Source organism: Anguilla rostrata, chromosome 4 (assembly GCF_018555375.3).
Source record: "Anguilla rostrata isolate EN2019 chromosome 4, ASM1855537v3, whole genome shotgun sequence".
Taxonomy (NCBI): domain Eukaryota; kingdom Metazoa; phylum Chordata; class Actinopteri; order Anguilliformes; family Anguillidae; genus Anguilla; species Anguilla rostrata.
The window spans coordinates 24,929,182-24,943,750 of NC_057936.1; positions in this window are offsets into that span (position 1 = coordinate 24,929,182).

Consider the following 14,569-nt stretch of genomic DNA (forward strand, 5'->3'; position numbering starts at 1 on the left):
ATGCGGAGTTCCCCAGGACAGCTGTCTAGGACCTCTTCTATATTCCATATTTACAAATGATCTGCCATGTGTATTAAAAATGCATGCATGGCTATCTACGTTGATGATACTACAATGTATGTATCTGCAGAAAATACCAAGGAGCTTAATAAAATGCTCCAAAAAGAGTTGATGCTGGTTTCTGAATGGGTTTCTGAAAATAGGCTGAAGTTGAACATCTCAAAAACCAAGAGTCTGATACTCGGCATGCTCTAAGGACAGATCAAGAGCTGTGCATCTCTTTGCAAGGGGTAGCTATTGAGCAGGTTAAAGAGGCCAAATGGTTGGTTGTCACACTTGAGGGAACACTGTCATGGTCAACTCACATTAATAATATGGTTGCCAAAATGAGTAGAGGCATTTACATCATTAGAAGGTGCGCTTACTTTTTAACAGAGATAACGATTAAGCAAGTAATACAATCTTTAGTCTTATCCCACCTCGATTACTGTCCAGCAATCTGGTCTAGTGCTTCAAAACAAGAGCTTAATAAGATCCAGCTCACTCAAAACAGAGCTGCCCGCCTTGCTCTTCACTGCTCAATGAGGGACAGTGCGGAAGAGATGCATGCCAGGCTGTTATGGATGAGGGTGGAAGAGAGACTGGCATGCAGCCTGGTCATGTATATAAGACACATTTGTACCTTAAGAAAACTTACATACTTATATTCACAGCTAAAACACACCAATAATAGACATTATTATGACACCAGACATGCCTTTATGGGATGCTTCACATTACCTTTACCTAAAACCAATGCTTTAAAGAAAACTGTAATGTATAGGGCTATGTCAACCTGGAACAAACTACCACAACATTTAACCCAGATTATCAGATTAGTTTAAAAAAGAAATTAAGAACAGCAATTATTCAGAAAGAAATCAGTTTATACTACATATGATGTTCTGTATGTGAAGGTTGATTATATTTGTGGTGTTAACCAAGGTATGGCTTCACTGTGCTCTAGTAGTATTGGGCAGTTATGTATACTTATATATACCTAGCCTACTAACTGTATTATTTGCTTTAACCATTTATTGTTGAGGTGACATTATGAATGTGAGAGAACTACTTATTTTCTCTTATTTTTATTTCATTTTGTTTTGTTGATATTGTCGATTGTCTAAAATGTGATGTTTGAATGTCTTAGCTTGTCTTGTCTATTGTGTGCACCTCAGGAAGAATAGTTGTTACTGAGGTAATATCTAATGGGGATCCTAAATAAATAATATGATGTCAAAACTCGACTGACAGACTCAGATTTTGAACTCCATCTAATATCTATGGAACGCACAAGCTCAAGACAGGGTCTGTCGGGTGAAGCTCTTTTTGGATGTGTAGAAATCGTGCGTGTCTGTTGGCTCCAGTCATGAAATGGTGCAGTGAATTTAAAACATCAAAAAAAAGTTGCCACAGTAGGAGACACTTTCGAAGCTGTTGAAAGCACGAGATTCAAGCGGTGCAAGTGGCAGTGTACACACACTGCATGGGGGAAAGATTTTTTGAGCAGCACTTGCACCCCAGCTTTCCCACCTGACATGACTGATGCCCCGTCAAAACTGAAACCCACACGCAATTCAGGGTCCAGCGGCAGCGCTTCCAGTACTTCCAAAATTTTGTTAGCGATGCCAGAGGATGTCATATCCTCGGTTGCAACAAATCCGACAGACCTCTCTCTCTCAGATTGCCATTGTGCACGTACCTCACCCAGACAGCAATTAGTTCCTTCTTCGAGAGGTCTTTGTATTCGTCAGCTAAAATTGCATAGTAGGTATCAGTCTGTGCATGCAATTCCACTTTTTTAGATTTTTCGGAGGAGAAGCAATGCTGCAGTTTCAAGGAGGTCGTTTTGAATGCCAGGGCTCCTCATTTTTGTATTACTTGGAAGCTCATCAAGGCGCTTTTTTATCTCGGGGTCATGTGCACAAATCAGTTCAAACAATTCAATAAAGTTTCCTCTGTTCATTCTTTCTGTGTCTTCCTTGTGACCGTGTAGTCCAATGCCTTGTTTCGCACAGAAAAGCAATAAATGTCAATGACAACTTCCGCATGTGCCCGGTTTCTTTCAATAAAGTCAGTGAATAGCTCCTGTTTGTCTTTTGTGACCTGATGCATGATGTCACTTTTTCCAGCCCTTTTAATGTCCATGAAACCTTTGTGTCTGGCCACAGCAGCAGCATGGCCTTTACTAACTTCGTGTTTCATACAAAACTGACCAAGATGCCCCCAGTCTCTCAGTCCTGCTTTGCTAAATCTGTCCTCCTTGACATCAATATTAAAGTGGCGGTAAAAAAAGGTTGGCAAAATACAGCATCCAGTTAAATGCTATACTCTAGCCAACTGTACCGGTCATACCATTTCGCTGAAAAACTCCTGCTCTTTCCACTGACTGTTTGGGTGACTGGGAAAGCACGCAATTTGGGCTGGCATGCAGGTTCGTCTACTGCCGAGAGATCTGTAGAGTTAGCCATTTCTGCGTCTGTGATTCTGTCTCTGCAGGCGCCGGTGCCGAAGGAGTCGCACTTGTTGAGGGGGAGGGTGAGGGAGAAACATCCTCCTCAGCTGCTGTAGGCCTTGTGTCCGGCCGGTCATCAATGTGAGGTTTTTTGAAGAAGTTAAACAGCGAGCTCTGTTTCATTTTGATGAACTAGCAGCTAGAGTATATTCTAGCATTAGCTGCAGGCATTGCATTTTTTACTATTTACACTGCTAGTCTCCCATGATGCTCGCTGGGGTCACAGGTCTACATGTGCATGCATCAACTTTCAAAAATTTGATTGGTAGGCAGGCTGTGCATGACGGTGGAAAATTTATTTTTATAGCATTTTTTTTACTGGGGATTCATATATGACTTGAGAGACAACCACCCTACGGAGGGATTCAATCTCCTGTCATGGAACTCCTGCCATGGCATTCTGACCTGTGCACCATTTCTCTATCCCTTACCCTCTCTGCTTTCTACCACTGAAAAAATAAGACAGTGCTTCTCCTGTTTGAGACAGTTACTGTTTTAACTGATCTTACTTTAAATATAAACACTATTCAGTCCCCAACCCCCATCCAACCTAGAGGAAACCTAGAAGAATCTAAAGGAAAGAAAAATAAAGTACAGCATACAATGACACTATCCTACACATGCAGTGACACTAACTCAAACATGCAGTGTTAAAATTGTTTTGATACAAATACCTACATATTTGTATGCAATGCCATGTATTTTATGAGTTTCTGTAAGACCATTGCACCGATCCCTATCTGATAATATTTCAGTTTTCACTTTGACTTGACTTTGACTCAGTTTTAACTTGACACTGGTGGCTATGTAAAGATATAAATAATGAGGACATGGCATATGTTGACAGAAAGGTATGAAAACTGATAACATTAACATCACACACTCATGTGACTCAGATTGCTCAGATGTTTAAGGAAAACCATTCTGTGACAGTGCAATTTAAAAAATGGGGAACTCTTGTTGAACTTTTCAGTACAGTACTAGAATTGCTGTTAACTCCAGCAAGTCAACTGACACCTTCGTCACCCTTCAAAGCCCCCCCCCCCCGCCCAACACATGGAGGGCAGGCTGCCTGCTTTAGCAAAAATAAATAAATGAATAAATAAATAAGTAAATAAATAAATAAAAGTGTACCAAAAGGGTGAGTTTAACGTTCAGTTTTCTATGAGGTTCTTAAATATGCATTTGCCAAGTTTAGTTGACTCATTCAAACCCAGATGACTTCAGAAAAACTTTTAAGAACCAGCCCATTGTGGGTCCGGTATGTGGTTGGGTAGGGTTGGCCACCACTAGGTTTGATCATTTTTCAGGCGGCCAGGCCAAGCGGCGTTCAGCCAAGGCAAACACAGCACAGGTCTGCGCTGACTCCCCAGGAGGAACGCTGCTGGCGTCATGACAGAACACACTCCGTTTAGGGGAGCTGGGGATCTTTCTCTCCAGTGGATGCTTGTACTAATTTAAAAATACAACAATGATTTACTTAAGTGTCTCTGTCTCTCTTTCTATCCCTCTCTCTCTCTCTCTCACACACACACACACACACATATACAATCACAAGCATACACGTGTGCTCACTCTCCCTTTTTCTTGGAAGGTGTCAGACACTAGATGAATGCCACTCATTTCTGAAAGGTAATTAGAAAAATGAGTCTGCTGTAAAATCCTAAAACTTCAATAATAATAGTTAATAGTTATGATAATAGTTATGACAAGCTACCAATAGTCCATTTGGTTTGGTTTAAGAAATAATTTGGTTAAACCCAAAATTTACGGTGTTGCTACAGTAATATATTTTTTAACGTAGCTATGCGTATGACAGTGATACACTTGTGAAAATGGCCCTTTGCTTGCGTTCAGGTGTAGTTAGCCAATCAGCCAAACAGACCGGCACAATTTAAAAAAGAGCCTCTTGTACTCGCTGCGAAAATCACACCATTGTAAATTCTGCTCAACAGTATTTGATTTAGCTGGAACTGGCTATAACAAAGAGACGACTGTTTCGTTCACCTCACCGCATATTCACCATGACACCAGGCAGTTCATAAAAGGGACACATGACATATGGCCAGGTGACCTTTCGAGTTGTACAGCCCGGTCCTCGCACGTGATAGAACCTCTTCACAGGAGGGCCAAAACGATCTGTCAGCCGAAGATAAGACCTGCCACCGCATTCCTGCCATTTCCTGTATGTATGTTTTGAGCTTGCAGATGACATGTACTCCTCCTTTCATGTGACTTTCTTTACAAACACCATTTTAAAGTTATCAACCTTTCCCTTTCTTGCCGCTATCACTCAGAGACGTCAGTCAAACGGTTGTTTTGCCAAGGCAATGGTTTGAAATGAATTCGCGCGAGCGAGTGACTCATGTTCGCCGAGCAATCGTTAGATCAGTGAAGACTAGTGGCAATAGCGCGGGTCCAGTATACACAGTGGAATGTAGTTCAGCTATGACCCTTCTCTCCTGGTGTTCACCGCAGCCACTGTAAAGAATAAAACAATCTTTGAAAACATTGAACCATTAATGAAACGTAGGGGAGCAGAGGAAGAAGAAAAACACAAAGAGATCTTTATACTTCTCCTCAACACCTTTCGCTCGAACACTCTCCAATTATAAAGTGTTGATTTTGCCCGCGTGTCAGATGGTATTTCTTACTGTGAGCTCAGGTTTCTCATTGAAAGTCGCGGTTTCAATAATCTTTTATATCAAAACTTTATGCCACTTCGAGAGTAATGTAGAACACCTGTTACCACTGTAATTTTAACATCATAATGGTTCAATTGTTTTTTTTTTTTTTTTTTTTTTTTTTGTGGGAAATAAATCAACATGAGAAGCAAAAAGGTGTAATTGAACCTGAACTGAATTTATGAAAAAATCATGAACAATTAGTCATACACCATCCTAAATGTCAAAGTGAAATGAAGGTGCATGTGACGTGGGTAAAGAAGAGGTGCCATGCAATCCAGCCTGATGCATATTCATGTATTATTAATGTCTCTAGACTCATAAATCTCAGGTGTTACACAAACATTAGGTGTTACTTGTCCGTCTTCATGCCGTAGAAACACACGCCCAGCTTTTTACTGTAAGCTGTCAAAACCAGTGAAAATACGTTCCTTCATCATAGTACAGTAGCTTCTGTTAAGTTTGATCAAATTACGGGAGAAATAATAATAATTGGAAATAAGTATTGGAGAAATAACAACAACAACAACAACAACAATAATAATAATAATAATAATAATAGTGCAAATAAAAACAGAATTGTCGTACATTGTACAAGCAATGATACTTCAGTGAGGTATGATCGCATGTAAAAATACCTTTCCTTTGCCAAGCTGGTGTATTGGCAGCCATAGTTCAGTTACTGTTGCATCAAGTTTACATGCAACCAACTCAGTCACCGACTAACAACCTGTGCCATCAAAATGATACAAAAAAACAAAAAACATAACCTAAAACATGCACCAAAGACACAGCCGAAATTGGGCAAAGCGGGAGAGGCGGAAAAGAAGACAACAGTGTCCACACTATAACTGACCTATATTACAGCCAGCCCTGCGGCATGCTGTAACTGACCTCTATTACAGCCAGTCCTGCAGCACGCTGTAACTGACCTATATTACAGCCAGTCCTGCGGCACGCTGTAACTGACCTATATTACAGCCAGTCCTGCGGCACGCTGTAACTGACCTATATTACAGCCAGTCCTGCGGCACGCTGTAACTGACCTATATTACAGCCAGTCCTGCGGCACGCTGTAACTGACCTATATTACAGCCAGTCCTGCGGCACGCTGTAACTGACCTATATTACAGCCAGTCCTGCGGCACGCTGTAACTGACCTATATTACAGCCAGTCCTGCGGCACGCTGTAACTGACCTATATTACAGCCAGTCCTGCGGCACGCTGTAACTGACCTATACTATAGCCAGTCCTGCGGCACGCTGTAACTGACCTCTATTACAGCCAGTCCTGCGGCACGCTGTAACTGACCTATATTACAGCCAGCCCTGCGGCACGCTGTAACTGACCTATATTACAGCCAGTCCTGCGGCACGCTGTAACTGACCTATATTACAGCCAGTCCTGCGGCACGCTGTAACTGACCTATATTACAGCCAGCCCTGCGGCTCCCAGGGGAGGCTTGTCTGGCTACAGTCTCACAGCCTGGTACCACCGTCAGGGCCAACAATAACACCGCCGGGGAGGTATGGAATGCGCACAGGAAGCCAATATTTCACATTGCGCTGAGGCGCAGAAGAACGGGCTGGAGTGCAGGCACGTTTCGCGCCAAAGCAGGCCCCTCCAGGAAGGCCTGCACAGCTTTCCCACAGGGCTCCCACACCGCGGCTCGGCCCCAGCCACACTGACAAGAACCCCCCCCCCCCCACAGCCAGGAGGCAGCGCATTCGGCAGGGACATCTTACTGCCAGGTGTCAAAACTACGGTCCTGGGTGTCTTCACCGGAGCCTCCCGTCTCCGTTCCAGCACAACGAGGCTACTGTTCCGTCTGGAATATAAAGAGCACAGCATGGGAGCCCGGTAAAAAAAGGGAAAGAAACATCTCATAAGTTTTCGCCCCGACTGTCTCCCCCCATCCCGTTCTACCCACTGTTATTTCTCATCCTGTTGTTTTTGGCTCAAGCCATTCGCCCTTGACTACAAACTCTCAGCCGAAGTTCAAAAGAAAATAGAACTCACCCCTATCAAGACTAAACCGCTCACAAGTAACAATAACATACAACTCAAGCCATAAATACTGCAGTGGGGGGTAATTGACAATCTCACTCACTGACAAAGCTTGTCCTCACTCTTGCTTTTATGTACACGTATTACCGCCACAATTCCACCAGAGGGCGCACAAGAAACGATTTTGATTGCAGTTGCAAAGATGTTGAATCCCGTGAATTAGGCAAAATTAATTTCAAACACATGCAAACTGGTATCAGTGTGTTAAATCATTCAAATAAAACCTATCATCGCTCAAATTTCTGATCATGGCATCTTTATATGTGAGATAAATTCAAACATTCTAGCTGAAGTTGCTCCTCCGCCATGTCCGTTTGGACGAAGGCCACCGCAGAATAGCGACTCTGAACGAGCCGGCCGTCCCGCTGCGCTGTTTTCTCTCTGGTTTTGGTCAGTCCACATTTAAAACAGCCCTGGAGGCCCCTCTCCCCCGCCCACCTTCCCAGATTCACATGGACACCTCGGCCGACAGACCGGGCCCCTTTCTCTCTCCCGCGGCTTGCAGGGGTGACTTCTTCCCATGTCACCCCAGGTTTGATCACTTCACTGGGACCCAGATGAAGGTAGAAAGGTAAACAGCCCCTTTATCGCCGGTCACGGTCGGTTTGTAGTGACCCCAGGTGGCACGGTCTGAAGCCGCATGCTCTGATACCCCTTACTCATTTCTGCTTTGCTCCCTCTAGAACCCTCCAGCCGTAGTATGGCCGTACGCAGCTCCTCGCAGAGCCCATTGGAATAAGCATCTAGACTGAGGGATGACCTGCATAACCTCTCCAATAAGGGAACGTGAGTGTGAACAGATACATGCACCCTTTCTTCATCTTGCCTTCTTTTTTTATTACACATGTCTGTTTTGTATTCTCACATTTTGTCACAAGTGTAGCAAGCAGAGAATATATGTATGATGAGAGTGTATTTTCCTAGAATATGATGCTTTCAGTTAAAGGCAGGGACTGCTGCAATTTACTGACTGTAGTGGCTTCGGCAACTTTCACTCATTAATTTAATTTAATTTAAGATTTCCCAACAGATTTTCAAAAGATTGACAAAGACACACCTAATAAACAAAACCAAAGCAATGCATTCAAAATCATCTAACATTAACAGATCACCATGTGCAGATACAAGCAGCCTTAATTCAGCTGTTAGGACAGCTTTTAAGATTTTTTTATTGTGCTTACTTTCCCAACAGTGAGGTGTCAGAAAAATTTCTGATCAATTCCTTAAAATGCTTGATCTCCAGTTTTTAAATAATCCTCATCCTCATGCCAAATAGATCAACAGTAAATATAGCGTACAAGCTAGCAGGCCGCACATTTTTGAGAAAATCCTAAATAAACCACAAACTTACACATTTTGGTTTGAATTCTGGTTCAACCTATCACAGGCCACCACAGGTGATCTGTATACTAAATTTAGTATTCCTGACACTAAAGGTTCTGTGTTCTGTTATTGAAACTAACAGCGTCATTTGCTGGCTCACAGTGAATAGTTATGAAGGGGCAGGCGATGGACACGGCCAGCCATAAAAACAGCACCAGAACCGACGTGAACCTCTTAAACTAAGGAAGGAACAAAGGACGGAAGTAACACGGGGTCTGACCATCTGGCTTGTATATGGAACATCTGTGCCAGTACTTGACTGAAGTACAACAGTCTATCAACCAGCTTCAGAGTAGCATGATAGCAGTGAGCTTCGAGTGAAAACACAGCTGATACAAAAGCTAGCTCTAAGTGTAGCTACTGCAGCTGCACTCATTTCTAAAGTAATACATTAAGTAGAAATGTAATATTGTGAGATGTGAGGAACTAAACTAATATTTTGTTTTGTCCACTTGCTGCATTGCTATACAGCACAAGCTAGTATTCACTCAGGGCCAAAAAAAAACAATTGCAATTAAGTTTTTTTATACTAAGTCACTATTAATGAGTAATTACTTGAGTGATGATGACTACAATATATTCAAAGTTAGCTGGATAGCCATATCATAACAAAATGAGTTTGTCTAAAATAAAAGCAAAACCCATAACAATAGTTTTCAAATTGATGAGAAAAGAAACAGTTTTACTTTCCATAAAATAGCCAGAGGAGCCAGAGATGTAGTGTTCTATATGCAGGAAATCTGGAATTCCCTCTCATATTTGCAGACCAGTACGTGTCACTGGGGGAGTTCCCTGTACGATATTAGGCTACAGGTAACTGATCTCAAATATTTGGCCAACTGCCAGTCATTAGGATCTCAGCTGTGAAGGGTACATCCTTCTGTCACACCCCCCCCCCCCCCCACCCCCAACCCCCCTCCCCCACCCCTCCCCATAAACCTCAGCCTGACACTATGCAGGAGATTCCACCCCTTCCAGTGAGGCGGACACCAGGTGGTCATGTAGCTGAAGCAATGGCGCAGCCAAGCCAGTAGGGGGCTCTCCTCCATCTTTTACATTTTTTCCAGAGCCGGTAAGTCTCTGATCCCGTTTCCTGAGCCTGTACTGTAGTCAGGGCACATTAATGAATGGCTGTATTGTTTAGATGTCTTAAAGGAAGGAATTCATGTTTCACAACTTTATTTTCTTAAAAAAAGACAATCACTCTTTACACTGCCATACTATTGTAACTATTGTAATACTATGGACAGACGCTGCAGGATGATGCTGCCAACCAAAGCTGACTTTTGATTTAAGGGACAGAATTTTGTATTAACATGATCCCCTCTTTCCATTACTATAACAGCATGTAGATTTGCCTCTCTATCTTTTCTGATATTCAGTTAATTCTTTAGCTCTCTCTTTATGGTCCTCCTCTATCTTTCAAATGTTTTTACCAGTTTCTGTCTCAATCCTTCCACCCTGCCTGTATTGGATCTCTTTCCCTTCACATTCTTCACCTCTCTTTCTTCCCCTCTCACCATCCCCCTCTGTCTCTCTTGCTCTCTCTCTCTCTCTATCTCTCTCTCTCGCTGTTTGTTCTCTCTTTCAAACAGAATGAATTGCTTGTTGTGTTGTTTTCCTCCATGTAGCATAGTGACAGAACCTTCTCTTGATGTTGCTTATTGCTCAGCCAGATGTGTGACAGCTGGGCTCCACCAGACACGAGGGTGACAGAGTCTCAGTGTCGCCCTCCTCGCAGTTGGGGTTTTCCGTAGTCTCGTTTTCTGTTTAATTTGTCACCGTGTGTCACAGCCAGATAACGTTAAACAGGCAAGTGCTTTCCTCCTCCTTTCGCTCATCGAATGTGTCTCCTTGTTAAAATCTTTGCTGGGATCTTTCCGCGGTCACAGATTAGCACCTCGATAAATGGAAATGAAAAGGAAATGTGTGACATCACTGTGAGACTCATATTAATGTGCTGGCATGTCAGCTTCTATATAATGGAAGTACTTTATTAAACAAGGCTCCTTTCTGGAGGAGTTACTACAGGGAAAGTGGAAAGAATTATCCAGCCTCCGCCCCCACTCCCCACTTCATTACACCCCTCTTATCCAGCTTTCAACACCCCCCCTCACCCCCCCAGGCCTGGGATGTCAGTGTCTCTCTCAGGTTGTGTGAGTGTTTGGGGGGGGGGGGGGGTAGGTTGGTGAGAGGTAGAAGTGGGTCTGTATTATTAGGAAAATGTCTTTGATTTCTTGTAAAGCAGCTGATCAGAGCTTGGCCGTCCGCCCTCTCTCACCCAACTGTTTGCACCGTTAATTAACAGGCAAACACCAGGCCAAGCACAGGGTTACATCATCAGGACACATATGCCAGAGACACTCTTTCATGTCCTTCCCACTCTAAAAGTATTTAAGATACCCCCCCCCTAAACACACACACACACACGCACGCACACACACTCCCACCCACACACACACGCGCACGCACACACACACACACCCACACACACGCATACACGCACGCACGAATGCATGCACGCACACATACATAAACACACACACACACTCACACACACACACACACACACACACACACACACGCACGCACGCACGCACACACACACACACGCACGCACACATACACACATACACACGCACGCACAAATGCTTAAACAGCCACCATCACCACCAACTGTCCTGTGGGGCCTGTTTCCTATCATTTTAGAGGCCCTGCAAAACCAATGTAACCTTTAAGAATGTGGTGGAGTGGGCAATTGTACATTTCCAAACAAATGTGCTTTATACTGCATGTTGAAAGAGCAAGGGCCACATAGCCAAAACCTGACCGAACAAAAGCCAACCTGTTGCCTGCATTTTATGCCATACAAAAAAAATGAAATGAAAAGGAAAACAAAGTGCATGAGGTCATTCTTTTCCTTGTCCTTTTCAGCCGCTATGTGTTCTGGTGAAAACATACAGACCCAGGTAAACTACCAATAAGAAAGCCATCAGTTTCACAAGCCGTCTGAATTTATAACCATTATGGCCCTTGCATACATAAAGGGGAGGCGGGTTGGGCGGGGTGGGCTTTGAAATATAATGGAGATAGTGTTCTCACGGGGAGCCTGAGGTGGTGCAGAGATGACTTGTGGTTTCAACGGAGTACCTTAGAGGGAAATCATGTGGACTGTGGATGGCCTAAATACATGTGTCAGCCTAATGGGTCTCCTTGAAAGCAAAACCAGGTGAGGGTGGCAATAAAATATTCAGCAGAGAGCAGTTATTTTCCTCTCTCCAAAGCTTTGTCAAGGACTCGTATACAACTCATGAAAAAAGAAAAAGAAAGATTATAGTCCTTGTTCAATAAAAATATGCATTCGAGTGATTAGGCTGATGCTACCGGAGAGATGGAAAGTCCTGAAATGGCTGCCGTGCATTCTTGGCAATGAAAGGGTGGGGATTTAATATAAGCATGAACACTTGCTCTTGCATCTCCCCATCTGGCCAGTCCTTTGACCTCTTTGCTGGGTTGCAAGTTATAACACGCACACACTTGCTTTGTCTTGGTCTTTTTATGACCTCATGGGTTTTTGTCGGCAGGATGTGTTCAAAAGTGTTTCAAAAAGACATAAATTCTCCGCTGGCTACATCATATTTGACCATCTTCCTGGAGCCACAGAAAGACAAATTTGAGCCCAAGGATCAAAGATGAGGACGCCATGATGATTCCTAGAGTGGAAACACATTTTGGCTTTCAGCTCTTTGCTTCATGGAGAATCATTAGTTTGAAAATGTTCTTGTCTGGCGCCAGAGACCAGGACACGTCTTTTTTCTTCATGTTTGGTATTTGAACTCAAACAGGCTTTGTGTTTCTGCTGTAATTCTTCTTCCTCCTCATCATTACTATCAACATATTCCTTTCTCCTACTCTGGCATGTCTGACAAATATGATTTGAACGTTGACACCAAATTCACTGCCCCCACTGCACAAACACGCAAGTTTCTGAAAATAGGCTTTCTGGGAAGAGGCTAAGTGTCAGCTTATAGCAGCATAAAGCATAAATGTAATATAATGTAAAGTATGTAAAGTATGTTAGCAAATCTGAATGTTTATTTTATGTGGCAAGTGTTGCATATTCCCAATGCCATGTATTTTCTTGAAGGCCCAAAAATGTATTTACATGCCACAGAAACAAAAGGTTTATTGAATGGAAAAAATTATTTACTGAAGCGGTAAAGACTCATTTCTGCATTCTTAAGTTAACCACCAGCAGCTGACTATTAGTCAACACTGAGAGTTTAGATGCACATTTTCACATGTTTACACAGATCACTGGAATTGTTTCAGGGATGCCAGTGAATTGTGTGACTTCATCAACAGATGGCAATCTGGTGATAATAAGAAAGAGAAGATTCTGTGTCGTTCAGAACGGCTGCTGGAGGTGAGTATGCGTGGTGACCGAAAAGTTTATAATTTAGTTTATAAAATAAACTGACCTTAATAGAAATTACATTGTGTATCTGGGAATGAAGTATGCCACTGTGTGTCTCTGTACATGAATTTTATGCTGAACTGTTCTGTTTTCTTCATTGAAAATAAACAAAAAAATCTCCTCCACTGAGAATTGTTCTAGGGGAAAATCTGTGTCAACGTTTTTCCCATTATGGTGTTGCATCATATTATATGACCACCCCAATGCTGAGACTCGTAGTACATTGAAATCGTCTGTGTACTATGTCTTGTGAAGGCATCATTTACTATTCAATGAAATCCCTCAAACATAATATAAGGCACGGCGATTATTGCCATTGGTATTCAGAATGTTAGACGTTATAATTGTGCTGCTTGTAAAAATTACTATAAATTAGTTAGTAACTAAAGTTGTGTTTGTGAACTATTCTCTGTGTCATGACAATGCTACATAGTTCCCTGAGCTAAACACAGTGATCTGTGGCTGTGTTCTGAAATCATAAGAACCCCCCATTCTGACCTCCCACACCACACAGATTGAAGGAACGCACAAGGTAGGGAGATGGGACATAAGTACAGATTCAACCTCTTTCACCCCCCGCCCCCCCACTCCCTGGTCTCACTCTCCTAAATCCTCGCTTATTTGCCCTAATTCACCAGGGTTTAGATTATCTGCAGAACCTGAATGGTCCGCATTAGGAATGTGCCCTGCGTTGCCGCGGCCGCGCCGTAAATCAGTCGGCCTACATGTGGGGAATGTTCTAATGAAGACGGATACTCCCGGCAGAAGGAGGGCAGCGGGACTCCCGTTCCTCCGAGGCAGCGGTGCGGCGGGGTTTCTCCCAAACGCGTCCGCTGGATCCCAGTCAAGATTCCAATGGGATTCAGGGATTTCACTCAAGCGGATGACTGGAGACTATTTGTTTAGTTTTTAGTTTTTTTTAATTCGGAGACATTTCTTTTTTTACATTTCTCTTTTTTTCAACCTCTCTGGTCAGTCATGGAGATGAAAATAGAATCTTCTCACTGTCCTCAAAGTTATTTTATGCTCAGTTTGTTAGAGCCAGTATTTTAAATCTGTATCAGTGCTTGGATGGGCATTTTTGTTTTGGGCAGACAAGCAACGCAGTTCAGATTAATTTAGCATATCAGTATAAATGTTGTCATTGGATCGTGAAACTGGTAGACTTATTTTTAAGAAAATTAAAATCAGATTTATCTCCACACTGCTCTGCTATTCCATTCAGTTAGTGGCTCCCCCAAAATAGCAACAGTATCTAATTCTTACCAGTAGATGGCAAAGAGGCGAATAGAAAAGGGGTCCAGTAAAGAAACCATTGCCTTAATTCCTTTTTCAGATAGGAAACAAGGTGTGTGAAAGTTAGTGGAGGTCAGCTGCTCAGGGCAGACTGTAATGCCATTGAG